The sequence below is a fragment of the Panthera tigris genome, chromosome X, assembly GCF_018350195.1.
Source record: "Panthera tigris isolate Pti1 chromosome X, P.tigris_Pti1_mat1.1, whole genome shotgun sequence".
In the NCBI taxonomy this organism is placed as follows: Eukaryota; Metazoa; Chordata; class Mammalia; order Carnivora; family Felidae; genus Panthera; species Panthera tigris.
The window spans coordinates 97,245,387-97,260,041 of NC_056677.1; positions in this window are offsets into that span (position 1 = coordinate 97,245,387).

The following is a 14,655-nucleotide window of genomic DNA, read 5'->3' on the forward strand; positions in this document are numbered from 1 at the left end:
AGCAATTATAGCAAGGTTGCAGGATACAAAGTTAATCTACAAATGTCATTTGCTTTCCTGTATGTCAGCCATAACCAAGTGCAATTTGAAATTAAAAACATAATACCATTTACATTAGCATCCCCACAAATGAAATGCTTACCTATAAATCTAACAAAATGTGTATAAGATCTTCAAGTTTCCTAAAAGAGGAAAATTACAAAACTGATGAACAAAATCAAAAAAGACCTAAATAAATGGAAAGATATCCCATGTTCATGGATAGGAAGACTCAATATTGTCAAAATTTCAGTTCCTCCCACCTTGATCTATAGAGTCAATATAACCCCAATAAAAATCCCAGCAAGTTATTTTGTGGCTATTAACAAAGTGGTTCTAAAGTTTATATGGAGAGGCAAAAGACCCAGAACAGCCAAACACAGTATTGAAGGAAAAGAACCAAGTTGAAGAACTGATACTACATGACTTTAAGACTTACTATAAAGCTGTAGTAGTCAAGACAGTGTGGTATTTGTAAAGAACATAGATCAATGGGGCAAAATGGAAAGCCGAGAAATAAGATTCACATAAATATACTCAAGTGATCTTTGACAAAGGAACAAAGGCAATACAATGGAGCAAAGACGGTCTTTTTAACAAATGGTACTGGAGCAACTGGACCGCCACATATGAAAAAAATAAATCTAAACATAGATTTCGCACCCTTCACAAAAATTAACTCACAGTGAATCATAGACCCAAATATAAAACACAAAACTGTAGGGGCGCCTGGGTGGCTCAGTCGGTTGGGCGTCTGACTTCGGCTCAGGTCATGATCTCGCGGTCCGTGAGTGGTCCGTGAGTTCGAGCCCCGCGTCGGGCTCTGTGCTGGCAGCTCAGAGCCTGGATCCTGTTTCAGATTCTGTGTCTCCCTCTCTCTCTGACCTTCCCCCATTCATGCTCTGTCTCTCTCTGTCTCAAAAATGAATAAACGTTAAGAAAAAAAAATTAAAAAAAAACAACACAAAACTGTAAAACTCCTGGAAGATAACATAGGAAAGAACCTACATGACCATGGTATGACCTAGGTGTGGCAATGACCTTTTAGATACAACACCAAAGGCACAATCTGTGAAAGAAATAATTGATCCACTAGACTTAGTTAAAAGGAAAAACTTCTGCTCTGTGAAAGACGATGTCAAGAGAATGAGAAGACAAGCCACAGACTGGGAGAAAATATTTGCAAAGGACACATCTGATGAAGAACCGTTATCCAAAATATACGAAGAACTCTGACAACTCAGCAGTAAGAAAACAACCTGATTTAAAAATGGGTCCAAGACCTTCACAGACAACTCATCAGAATGTACACAGATATACACAGATGGCAAAGAAACTTGAAAAGATGTTCCACATCGTATGTCCACACGGAAACATACGTGCAGATGTTTATAGCAGCTTTATCCATAATTGCCAAAACTCGGAAGCAACCAAGATGTCCTTCAACAAGGGAATGGATACATAAACTGTGGTGCGTCCGGACAATGGGATATTATTCAGCACAAAAAAAAGAGTTGAGCTACCAACACATGAAAAGAATTGGAAGATCCTTGAACTCATACTACTAAGTGAAAGAAGTTGCTGTGGCCTGAATGTTCGTGTCCCCCTAAAATCCACATGTCGGCAACCTAAATGCTCAAGGTGATGGTATTAGGAGGTAGGGCATTTTGGAGGTGACTGGGTCATGAGAGCAGAGCCCTCATGAAGGGGATTAGTGCCCCTATAAAAGAGGCCCCAGAGCTAGCCCATTCCTCCTACCATGTGATGGCACCCTGAGCAGTCAACCGTCCGCGACCGAGAACCCAGAAGAGGGCCTTCAGCTGACGGTCCTGGCACCCGAATCTTGGAGTTCCAGCCTCCAGAACTGTGAGAAATGTTTGTGGTTGGTCAGTCACTCATCGTGTGGCATTTTGTTACGGCGGCCCAGAAGAACTAAGACAGTAGCCAGTCTGAAAAGGCCGTATATAGTGTGTAATTCCAACTACACGACATTCTGGAAAAGGCAAAAGCGTGCAGACAGTAAAAAGATCAGCGGTCGTGGGGGCAGGGAGTATACGGGACATCTCTGTAGCTTCCTCTGAATTTTGCTGGGAGCCTGAAACTGCTCTAAAAAAAAGGAAGTCTTTACAAAAGTTGATTAATGCAAATAGAGAAAGAAGTCACCGTGAGACATGGCACGGGAGAGTGAAAACAACTGATTTGCTGCAAAGGTGTTCTGAATAGAGGGCCCCAGCTGAAAAATTTCCTGGAGGCTCCTTCATGCCCACCCCACTTCATTTTGGGGTGCTCACTCCTGCGTGCCCTCCTCCAACCCCAGCCTAGTCTCATTAGACTGAGCAGAGCTCCAAGAGTCTGGATACTACCCCCACTCCCCAGCACCAAACAGCACCTTTTATCTGAAATCTCTTCTCCCATACACAGGAAACTGCTCTGTGTTGCACGACAGTGACAGGCACGAGGGGTCAATCAAAGTCAATCGAATAATGCAAACTCTGTTAGGGCTGGTGTTAAAAATCTCCGGCATCCCAGTACCCTAAGCCCGTGGGAAATGACACACAGGTTTCAGAACCTTAGGAAATATTTTCATTCTTTTTTTTAAATGTATTTATTTTGAATGAAAGAGAGAGAGAGCGTGGGGGAGGGGCAGAGAGAGAGGGAGAGAGAGAGAATCTCCAGCAGGCTCCGCACTGTCAGCACAGAGCCCGATGCGGGGCCCGAGCCCACGAACCGCAAGATCATGACCTGAGCTGAAATCAAAAGTTGGGACGCTTAACTGACTGAGCCACCCCGGTGCCCCTGTTTTCACTCTCTTTAATGCTGACAATGGACATTGAGAGCACCGCAATAGATTTTTCAACAAGGGCAATTTTTTCACTCCCTTGTGTTGAGAGGTTGAACGTACAAATGGACAATAGCCAGACCATAGATGACAACAGGACTCTGACCCATGCCTCTACAGCAACCGGTAGGGAAGTAAGCTACAACCCCTCAGTAATCACTCCAGATTCCCCATTTTTGCCGCTATCCTACCCCCTCCAAATTCAGGAAGAGCCAGAGGAAGCCAAGTAGGGCGTCACCAACCAATCACATGGGACACCCCGCCTCGAGTTAGCCCACCCCCAGCTTCCCCATGCCTATGGCCTCCAGTCAGGTCATACCCGAAGCCTTCCCTTCTTTCACTGTAAAGCTTTCCCGCTCCCCTGCCTGCTTCTGAGCCTCTGCCAAAGCCAAATGACAGTGGCCGACTCTCCCGTATAGAAAGCTCGGGATCAATAGCCTCTTTTGGTTCTCATTGGCGTAGTCCTTGTTTGTGTCCACCATGCCATGGCACAGAGCTGGCTGCCTATTCCAGCGTGCTCCCTGCCCTCCGCCAGGACTGCCCAGAATGTCTATACGGGCACACCTGCACCGTCCCCGACCACATTGTGATACAGCACTTTCATGGTGAAGTTGCTCTCCCTCCCGGGAGGGGGCTTTTGGGCAACTTGGTAGCTCGGTGTCGTGATAAAAAAAATATATTGATATTGAAACCAGATACTGTAGCAATTATTAGCTATAGGACCTCAGGCATGTTACTTACCCTCCTTGGGCCTCAGTTTCCACATCTCTTAGGTGGAAGCAATAATGTCCTCTGGACCTCTTTCATAGAGTCATCGCATCTCCGAAGGGAGACAATGTTGACTTAGAGAGGGATCTAAATGCCTGGGTCTCCGCCCCTCACAGCAGCGGTCTCAGCCAAGCGCCCACTGCTGACCACTGGGCTAGAAAGCAAACACGTAATGACCTGCAAAGATTTCGTGTGGGAACCAGGAGTCAGGCTCTGGTCCAGGTCGCGGCGAGGTTAACACACCTGGTTTTTCGTGCCCACTTGGCCTACTGGCTGGGGAAGGGACGGGCTCCTTCGATGGGTGTATGGAAGATTTATTAAAGAAGGAAGGAAAAGATCCCAAGACGCTTGTTTGTTTGTCTGACTTGCCCACCCACTGGGGCTTTCGGCAAGCCACCGAAGGTTCCTGGGTCTCCGTTTTCCCATCCATAAAATAGTAACAATACCAGCCCACCCTTCCTGGCTGGCCAGAACACTATGAAGATCTGAGGGAACAATGTGTGCGTGAATATGTTTCATCTTCTAAGTGTTATACAGATGCAAGTATTCTCAGGGGACAAATATTTACAATGGGGTCATGACAGAGAGGCCAGACGAGGGAGGGCTCGTCTTCTTGTGTTCTTTGTGTCTCGCGGCTGCGCTCTGGAGCCCACTGTCCGCACCAAGGGCTCTGTCCCTTGAAAAAGCCTCTCCCTGAATGCTCATGATCCCCGTGTGCCAAGAAGTGGCTTGTCCATGTCAACGGAGCCTCGCGGTTCTCTGAATATGTCCAGAAATGAAAACCATCTCTGGTCTTTTCACGCCCTTAACAGTTTTCAGGGCTGCCTCACACCATGGCCCGTCCCGAGAGCAGAGTAAGAGAGTCGCCCGGTGGGATGGGGGAGCGCCTGGGTTGCAAAAGCAGGCTGCTTGGGAGCGTCACAGCTCTGGCACCTGCTGGCTGTGTAGCCCCGGGCAAGTCACATAGTCTCCTAACCCAGTTTCGTCATTTGTAAAATCAGGGTGCAAATAAAGTAGCACCTACTTCACGGCATCAGTGGGAAGATTAATTAAGTTAATATGTGCAAACACTTAGAACAGTACTTGGTGCTGAGTAAGTGCTTGATAAACGCGTGTTATCGTTACCACTGCACCGAGCGGGGCGTGTTCTCCCCTTTTAGGCCAATTCTAGCACCAAGACCATTACTGGGACTCTTGTTCTGAAAAAAGTCATTCTATAAAAATGAGCGCACCCATAGAGTGGAAGAACGTATTTGCGAACCATAGTGAACATTCGGGCTATATAAGGAAGTCCTGCGACTCAATAGCAGAAACCAAACAGCCCCAGTTGTTTACGTTTATTTATTTACTTTGAGAGAGAGAATGGGGGAGGAGCAGAGAGAGAGGGAGAGAGGTCATTCCAACCAGGCTCCACACTGTCAGCACGGAGGCAACACGGGGCTCGAACTCATGAAACCGTGAGATCATGACCTGAGCCGAAACCGAGAGTTGGATGCTTCAGCGACTGAGCCACCCGGGTGTCCCAAAACAACTCAATTTTTAAGATGGGCAAAGGACTTGGATAGGCATTTCTTCAAAGAAGATATACAACTGGGGCGCCCGGGTGGCTCAGTCGGTTGAGCGTCCGACTTCGGCTCAGGTCACGATCTCGCGGTCCGTGAGTTCGAGCCCCGCGTCGGGCTCTGTGCTGACAGCTCAGAACCTGGAGCCTGCTTCGGATTCTGTGTCTCCCTCTCTCTCTGTCCCTCCCCCGCTCACGCTGTCTCTCTCTCTCTCAAAAAATGAATAAATGTTGAGGGAAAAAAATTAAAAAAAAAAGAATCCCAAATAAAAGCAGTGGGGTGTTTTGCTGTGTCTTAAAGCTCCTCAAAACCCTTTCTCTTAAAATGCCTGTGTTCTGATGAGGTAGGGACGGGTTCATGGACACTAAAGCCGCTTCCCTCCCTCCAGATCCTTACTACCCCACCCCCATCCCATGGCCCGCAGGTGTCGCCTCCCCATACATCAGGGGTGCATTCTGCCCATGTCCAGCCAGAGTGAGGCGACTCGTGAGCCCAGCAAGCATAAAGCAGGATCCAGACTCGGTGTAGCTACAGCAAGAGAACAAGCCGTTCCTTTGAGCTCCCCGCTCAGGGCTGAGAGCTAAAGGACAAGGCTGGGCGGGAGGCAAAAGGCACCCAGAATCCCCACTCTGGAGTCAAGGATTTTGTCCGCAACGTGGCACTTCGGTTCATCTGCAAAGGTAAACACGGGCCTCGCCCAAAGGGTTGCCTCCTGATTTACGAGGGCTCCGCGACAAGGCAGCGTGGGAGGCAGGCAGGTTGGGATTCCAACCCCCACATCGTGATGTCTGCAGAGCAACATTTTTGTGGGAGGAGACGGGGCAGTCGATTCATTTTTGACACCGTGTAAAAAACCTGGTATTTCCTGACCAAAGACCAGGGCAGCCAGGAGTTTACAAATGAGGACTCTATGGTTCCTTTGTTTGAAAATGTGTCAGTTGTGGTTGGAGGAAAGAAGCTTTGGTTCCCTGTCGGAAATTCTCCGTGCTGGGTAAATAGAACCCGTAAGCGGGTGCCACCGACGGCGTGGCTTCGGCCTGGGCAGGCCGATGAAATGTTCGCTGTCAGCCTGGACTGTGGAGGCACGTGGAAGCCCCCGGAGCAGGTGGAATCAAAACAGAACTTCCCAGGGGCGCCTGGGTGGCTCAGTCGGTGGCGTGTCCGACTTCGGCTCAGGTCATGATCTCGCGGTCCGTGAGTTCGAGCCCCGCGTCGGGCTCTGTGCTGACGGCTCGGAGCCTGGAGCCTGCTTCGGATTCTGTGTCTCCCTCTCTCTCTGACCCTCCCCCGTTCATGCTGTGTCTCTCTCTGTCTCAAATATAAATAAAAACATTTAAAAAAAAAAAGAGAGAAATTATTTAAAAAGAAAACAACAACAGAACTTCCCAGACTTTTGCTGAAGGGCGTTCTGAACAAGGTGGCTCTGTGGCCGCTCCCGGTCTGATTCTTCCCGGCCCGTGACCTCTTAGCATCCCCAGGACTCTGCTCGTACTGGTCTCCCACCTCCCCTGCCCCAGAGACAGAACGCTGGCGGCTGGGGAGCCATGAACCCTCACCCGAGAAGGTCCCCACTCTTCTCTTGCTATGTTTCTCACCTAGGAAATGAGAAAGGTGGGCCAGAATCTAGTTAACCAGATGCTTTCTGTGGTCCCTTCAAGCTCCGAGGACTCCTGAGTTCTCCTGATAGAAATCCAGCGCGCCTCTCCCCATCTGTCTGTCTCTTCCTTCTAGATGGGGAAGGAGCGAGTACGCCTCTTTTCCAGGAAGCCCCGCCTTATGAATTCCACCCAGTCGCAGCCCCGGAGTGCACAGTCTCACTCATCGCACGGGTGTCTTTGGCCAGGTAGGTCCTTGGGTCACAGGAACTGTGCTTCTGTCCCACGCCCCACCCTCCACGTGTATGCCATCTTCCTTTAAAACGGGTACGCAATCCCGGCTGTCGATTGACTGGCTGCCCAGTTCAGGTGGCTACATACTGAAGATGAAAGAAAGCGAGAAAGGTTTCCGAAGGAAAAGCAATGCCAATGACGACTGAACAGCCTTTCTTAGCAGGCCACATACAGTTAAGAGCGGGGATTCTGGAGCCAGATAGATGCAGCTTGGAGACCCAGCTCTCCTGAGTACTGAGGTTCCTGAGCGACTCACTCATACTCCCCGCACCTCAGTTTTCTCATCGATAAAAGTAAGCACAGTAATAGTACCGCCTTGGGGCTATGACCACGTTTCAGCGACATCATGCATGAAAGGCCCTCAGCGCAGCGTCAAGCTTGAAATTCTTCAAGCTGTTAGTTCTTTAGTGATGATGATGATGATGGTGATGGTGACGATTTCAATTCGTCCCAGGAGGCCAGACCTCACAGCACAACGTCCATAGGCTTGGTCCACTGTTACTTCCTTCCCATGCCAAAAAAAAAAAAAAAAAAAAGTACAGTGACTTCCAGAAGCTTTAACAAACGTCTGGTTGCCTGCTTTGCCTGCTGGGATATCCACACTTGAGTGATAGGAGTCAGCAAGTGAAGATCTGAAATCCCCTTCTAATCGCCCTCATGATTTGAGGAAAGGTCTTTACGATTAAGGGGAATTCAAAGGCTATGTGATGTCTCATGAATGCAGGTATGAGGGTGCTGGAAAGGAGAAAGTATACAACCTTGGATATCACCAAAATCTGTTCTTAGAAGTGTGTTAGGGATGCAAAGAACAAAAATGGACACATCGATTAATGGAACAGAATAGAGAGCCCAGAAATAAATTCTGGTCAGAATAAATATATGGTCAATTAATCTCTGACAAAGGAGGCAAGAATATCCAATGGGAAAAAGACAGTCTCTTCAGCAAATGGTGATGGGAAAACTGGACAGCGACATGGAAAGAATGAAGGTGGACCACTTTCTTTCACCATACACCAAAATCAACTCAAAATGGATTAAGGACCTAAATGTGAGACCTGAAATCGTCAGAATCCTAGAAGAGAGCACAAGCAGTAATTTCTCTGACAGCAGCCATAACAATGTCTTTCTAGATATGCCTCCTGAAGCAAGGGAAACAAAGGCAAAAATAGACTATTAGGACTACATCAAAATAAAAAGCTTCTGCACAGCAATGGAAACAGTCAACAAAACTAAAAGACAGCGATGGAATGGGAGAAGATATTGGCAAATGACATATCCGATAAAGGGTTAGTGTCCAAAATGTATGAAGAACTTAATACGATTCAGTACAAAAAAAGAATCCAATTAAAAATAGGCAGAAGACATGAACAGACCTGTCTCCAAAGAAGACATCCAGATGGCCAACAGACACATGAAACGATCCTCATCATCACTCTTCATCAGGGAAATGCAAATCAAAACCACAATGAGATATCACCTCACACCTGTCAGAATGCCTAAAATCTAAAATACAAGAAACAACAAGTGTCAGGATGTGGGGAAAAAAGAAACCTTGTGCACCGTTGGTGGGGATGCAAACTGGTACAGCCACCGTGGAAAACAGAATGGAGGTTCCTCAAAAAATTAAAAATAGCATTACCCTATGACCCAGCAATTGCACTATGGGTATTGACCCAAAGAATACAGAAACACTAATTCAAAAAGATAATGCACCCCTATGTTCATTACAGCACTATTATGTGTTTCATAAATTTTTTAATGTTTATTTATTCCTGAGAAAGGAGAGAGAGAGAACAGGTGAGGTGGGGCAGAGAGAGAGGGAGACACAGAATCCGAAGCAGATTCCAGGCTCTGAGCTGTCAGCACAGGGCCCGACGCGGGGCTCGAACTGGTGAACTGCGAGATCACGACCTGAGCCAAAGTCGGACGCCCCACCGACTGAGCCACCCAGGTGCCCCTATTGTAGCATTATTTACAATAGCCAAATTATGGGAGCAGCCCAAGTATCCACCACTGATAGATAAATGGGTAAAGAAGTGGTATATATACATATATACATGTGTGTGTGTGTGTGTGTGTGTGTATACATATATATATACATAAATACGTATATATGTATATATATAATGGAATATGACTTAGTCATAAAAAGAATGAAATCTTGCCGTTTGCAACAACACGGATGGATCTAGAGAGTCTAACACTGAGTGAAATAAGTCAGAGAAAGACAAATACTGTATGATTTCACTCCTATGTGGAATTTAAGAAACAAACCAAAGAAACAAAAAAGAGACAAACCAAAAACAGACACTTAGCTAGAGAGAACAGACTGATGGTTACCAGAGGGGAGAAGGGTGGGGGGATGGCTGAAATGGGCGAAGGGGATTAAGAGTACTTGCCATGATGAGCCCTGAGTCATGTATAGAATGGCTGAATCACTCTATTGTACACCTGAAGCTGGAATTAAAAGGTTTTTGGGGTTTTTTTTAAGTGCAAAGGGAAGAATCCACACAGGATCCAGAAATCCCTCCTCAGAAGCACCTCTATGCTAGGCCTCTCTTTTGTTATCCAGCTGCCTACTGGATATCTCTGCCTCGATGTCCCGCGGGTACTTCCAATTCAACTTGTCCAGTACGGAACCCATTTTCTCTCCTTAATCCACAATCCGATACACCTCCCCCCCCCCACCCACCACCACCCGATTTTCCAAGGCAAGAACTGGGAAGTCATCCTCAGCTCCCCCTTCTCCCTCAACTTTCCACTGCCAGCTAATCAACTGTGTAGATTTGAACTCCTAAGGAGCTCCCCAGTGCACCCATAGCTCACCCTCTCCATTGAGCGGCCCCAATTCACCAGCTCTTCTTAGTTCAGAGAAACAGTCTTCTCGATGGGGCTTTTGCCATTATTCCATTCATTCCGTCCCCACCATCTACAAGACCACCGGAAGGAACGTCTTAAAACTCAAATCTGCCTGCTTTCAAAGCACCTCCCCAGCCTGCTTTCAAAGCACCTGCTTTGTCAATGCCTGCTTTCAAAGCACCTCCCCAGCTCCCTTGGGCCTTCAGGGTGAAGTGTAAACATTTCATAAGACACAAGCAATGGCCCCAGCTAAATGGCACCCACCACTCCCTCGTCCCCTGGGGGCCTCAAGGGACCGATCGTAAGCCTACAAACTGCCCCAGTTCATTTTTGATGTGTCATACTATTTTATCCTTCTGTCCCACCTCTGCCCAGAAAGTGCTCCCCTCTTCCTCCCCCAGTCTGGTGAATCTAACCTACCCCCACTGCAGGGTCTTCCCTGTCCTCTCCCCACAACTGCAGTCCCTCTTTTGCACATTAATGTTACGTAGAAGTCCTTGACACCCCCATCACATTGAACTTGTCTGCTCAAACAGGCCTCTCATGTCAATATCTTACTCATCTTTGTATCTTTAGCATGCAACACAAGATCTAGGCCAAAGTAGGCATTCGATAAAGGCTTGTGAAATGAACAAATGGCCTCACGAAGTCTGTATCCACAATAGCAATAGGTCAGTGCCGAATGAGGGTTACTGGACTTTGTCGGGGACAAGATCTAAGAAATTTCGGGAGACTTGAGCTCAGGCCTTGGCTGGTGCTCCGTGTAACTCCTTATCTTCAATTCAACTTCCCTGTTCCTAACCCCAGATAAAAAGCACATAGAGAACTAGAGAAGAAATACCACTTGGCCTTGAGCCTTTGGCCAGAGAATTCCTCTCCCTCTCCAAATCTGTCCTCCATCCCAGGAGGCCTGGCTTACAGCTAATCCATGAAAGAAAAAGACCATTCTCACCACCCCCCCCACCCCCACCCCCGCCCCCACCCCCGCCCCTCCCAGCAAAGGACCTCTCCACCTCTGAACTCCTGGAAGGCTCTTTGCCTGCACAAGTCTGGTACCCATCGTAGACAGCGTGTTGGGTTAGTTTAATTGGCTTTCCCAGGGGAATCTCAGAATGTCAGAGCAGGAAGAGCCCTGGAAAGATCATCTGGTCTGACTGTCTCCCAGTGCCAAGGACCCTGAGGCTTGGAAGGAGAATCCACTTGCCGTAGATGGCGAGTCTCCTGGGGAGTGTGATCAAATAGGTTCCTGGGCCCGACCCTAGACCCATGACATCAGAATAAGGGTCTGGACGGTATCCGTTGAGAAGCCTCGGGCTGTCCTATGCTCCATCTGTGTTGTGTCTCCTCGACTGGCTCACCAGAGGCTATTTGATGGCAAAGGCTTTCGTCTTCACTTTCTGTGTCTCCCGTGGCATCCAATACAGCGGTGCCCTATAAAGTTGTCTTTAGCCATTAGCCGCTGGGTTGCGTCCCCACGAGCAAACTCAAGTGAACAAAGAAGCCCAACCTGATGTTAGTCTGTCTGAAGGCACCGAGGAAGAGGTAGCTTCGGCAGGACTTCCCAAATGCTGCTTTCTGACCGATGGTCCCGGTGCCCAGGTCATCCCTGACCAAAATGGTTTCGGGTCGGAAGACTCTGTTTCCTAGGAAAATAAAGATTCGATTACTTGGACCCCCTCGAACATTTTTCTTAACCCTCTTTTTGGGAGGAAACTCAACATTCCAACACACACACACACACACACACACACACAAATGCGTGATAACCTGGACATCTACTCAGGTCACAATCTTTTTTTTTTTTTTTTAATGTTTATTTATTTTTAGAGAGAGAGCGTGGAGCCCGACGCAGGGCTTGAACTCACAAACCATGAGATCATGACCTGAGCCGAAACCAAAAGTTGGACACTTAAACGACTGAGTCACCAGGCGCCCCTTGGGGTCACAATCTTATACTCTGTGGGTGCCCAGCTTGCGCTGTGATCCCAGGTAGTCAGGAAGCTTAATGACCACACAAAGGCTCACTACGGTCACAGGCTGAGCTCATGAAGGCAGGAAGGTGACCTCGGGCACTTTGGTAACTCTTCCAACAAGGAGGATGACAACATACGCTTTCTCCTTGAGCCTCAGTTTCCCAGAAATTCCCACCAAGCCCCTTCCCCAAGATTCTGACCAGTCAAGGTTTCCCTCTGCTAAGAAGGCCAGAGACACTTCAGGCCTACCCCAACCCCCACCACCACTGGCTCCACTGACCTTGCAGCCAGAGGCCTCTGGGAAGAAGAGTGGCCTACCTGCTTGTCAACCAACAGAGATCAGACACAAGACCAGCCCCAGCCTGGCCTCAAATTCCTTCCATTGCCAAGAGGCCACTGCCCCGTCCGTGGATCTTTCAGCACAGTTGGACAGGGAGGGGCAGTGGCCAGAAGAAGGACGAGCTGCTCACTTAACTCACTGGTCACCCATTTGCAGGGGCCTGGACAGCAAGTGCCCTCTGGAGCCCACTCACTTGCATCCACAGCTTGTCCTGTCACCCCTCTGGAGGTGGAGGGGATCTTGTAAGCACCTCTGAGCAGGAGGCTCGGAGGCAGGACAACTACCTGAAGTCCCCTCAAAAAGTATGAGCTGTCTCCTGGGAGGCCAGAGGGTCTGCAGGGGCGGGGGGGGTGGGGGGAGCGGAAGGCCACGTTCAGCTGTTAATTTCCAAGGGCTAGTGCAGAGCCGGCCACAAGAGGTAAGACCTGAAAAGCCAGACCAGGTAGACATTGAGGATGGAGGTAGGGTCAAAAAACAAGGATGGCAGGGAGGTGACCACGTCCAATCGCCTTGAAAAGGGCTGGCGGTGGGGTAGCTGAGACATAGCCATAGGCCTCAGGGTTTGTGGGCCGGTCATCCTGGGTTAAAGCCGGGGGGTCCCGGGGGGAGGCTACAGTTTTCTGGTGGGGTCTAGACAGGGCTTTGTCCTCAGGGAGTTTGAAGTCTAGCAGGGCCTTTCCCTCATCTAAAGAAATCCAGTCCGGGGGCGCCTGGGTGGCTCAGTCAGTTCAATGTCTGACTCTTGGTTTCGGCTCAGGTCATGATCTCACTGTTCGTGAGTTCGAGCCCCGTGTGGGGCTCCATGCTGGCAGTGCAGAGCCTGCTTGGGATTCTCTCTCTCCCTCTCTTTCTCTCTACCCCTCCCCTGCTCACACACCCTCTCTCACACACAAAATAAATAAATAAACTTAGAAAGAAAGAAAGAAACCCAGTCCCGGCATTGGTGCCTCCCTGCTCTGGGTCCCCAAGGGCCACCACAGTTTTGAAGCTAGAGAAAGTCATTGGGCTACAGTGAGCCCTAGTGTGCATGAGAGGAGGCTTACGTCACCGCTCCCCACTCCCCCGACGGCTGGACGTGAACTTTTCGCTCTTTCTCCACCAGTGAGATTCAGCCACATTCTCGCATGGAGCGTTCAGTGTGGCTCAAGGAAACATATTTGCCAAATCGGGCTGGCTTTGCTATCAGAGAGTTTCCTGACAGAGGCACCATGTTCCGAACAACGGAGATAACAAGACCACTGAGGCCCAGGAGGGACGTACGGAAAGAAACTTTCCAGTGTCCCCCTGACCCCTGCAGGGGGAAAATACGACCCGAGCCCATCAGTTTTCTGAGCTTTACTCCCGTCCGTTGGAGTCAGAAGAGCCCAGGGGACCCATGAATCAGATAAACCTTCCGATACTCTTTTAAATCTCCTCGATTGTAGGAACATGACAATAAACCCTTATAATCCCGAGGGAAATAAAGGGAGCCCTTCCAAGGTCTTCTTGTTTTTAACAAAACAAGGACCTACTATCCAACTGGACACTATTCTCCATGTAAGGCACTAAGCGTGCCCTTTACGTATGTTATCTAACCTAATTCTTTTTTTTTTTTTTTAAGTTCATTTATTTATTTTCGAGAGAGACAGCATGAGTTGCAGAGGGGAGCAAAGAGAGAGGGAGGGAGAGAGAATCCCAAGCAGGCTCTGTGCAGAGCCCGACGCAGGGCTCGAAGTCACCCACCGTGAGATGGTGACCTGAGCTGAGATCAAGGGTCAGACGCTTAACCGACTCAGCCCCCCAGGGGCCCCATCTAACCTAATTCTGACAACAACCCGAGGGCAGAGGTGTTATAAGTGGGCCCACGCGCAGAGAGGTTTAATGACTTGCCCAAGGCCACACGGCTGATATGAAGCAGCGCCAAGGTTCAGAACCAGGGCTGTGGAACCCAGAGATGCACGCTCTACGCCACTGTGCCTGCGTTTCTCGAAGTGGGAGCGGCTTCCCAGGCCCCGCCCGACACCTGTTGACTCAGAATCCTGAAGGGTGCGCCCCGGGATGCAAACGCTTAACACCAACTACCCCGGTGTGTGTGTGGTGGGGGAGGGGGGTCCTGGAGCACTGGGATGCTCCGGGGCCTGGTTGGCACTGTGCTGCCTCCTGAGTGTGGCCTAGGGCACGGGCCGGGATGCTGAGGCCTGCGTGTCAGATCTCACGCTACTCAGCAATCTTCCTGCACACCTGCCGCCCAGGACCGGTGACTGAATGTCAGGGCTATTTTAGGCGGACCCTTCACCTGCACCATGGACTCAAAGCCTCTCCGGGCTCATATCTGAGAGCTTGAGACCTCTGGTTCTTCCCCTTCCTCCTCCCAAGGAACATACACGCGGAGGCCCACGGTCTCTTG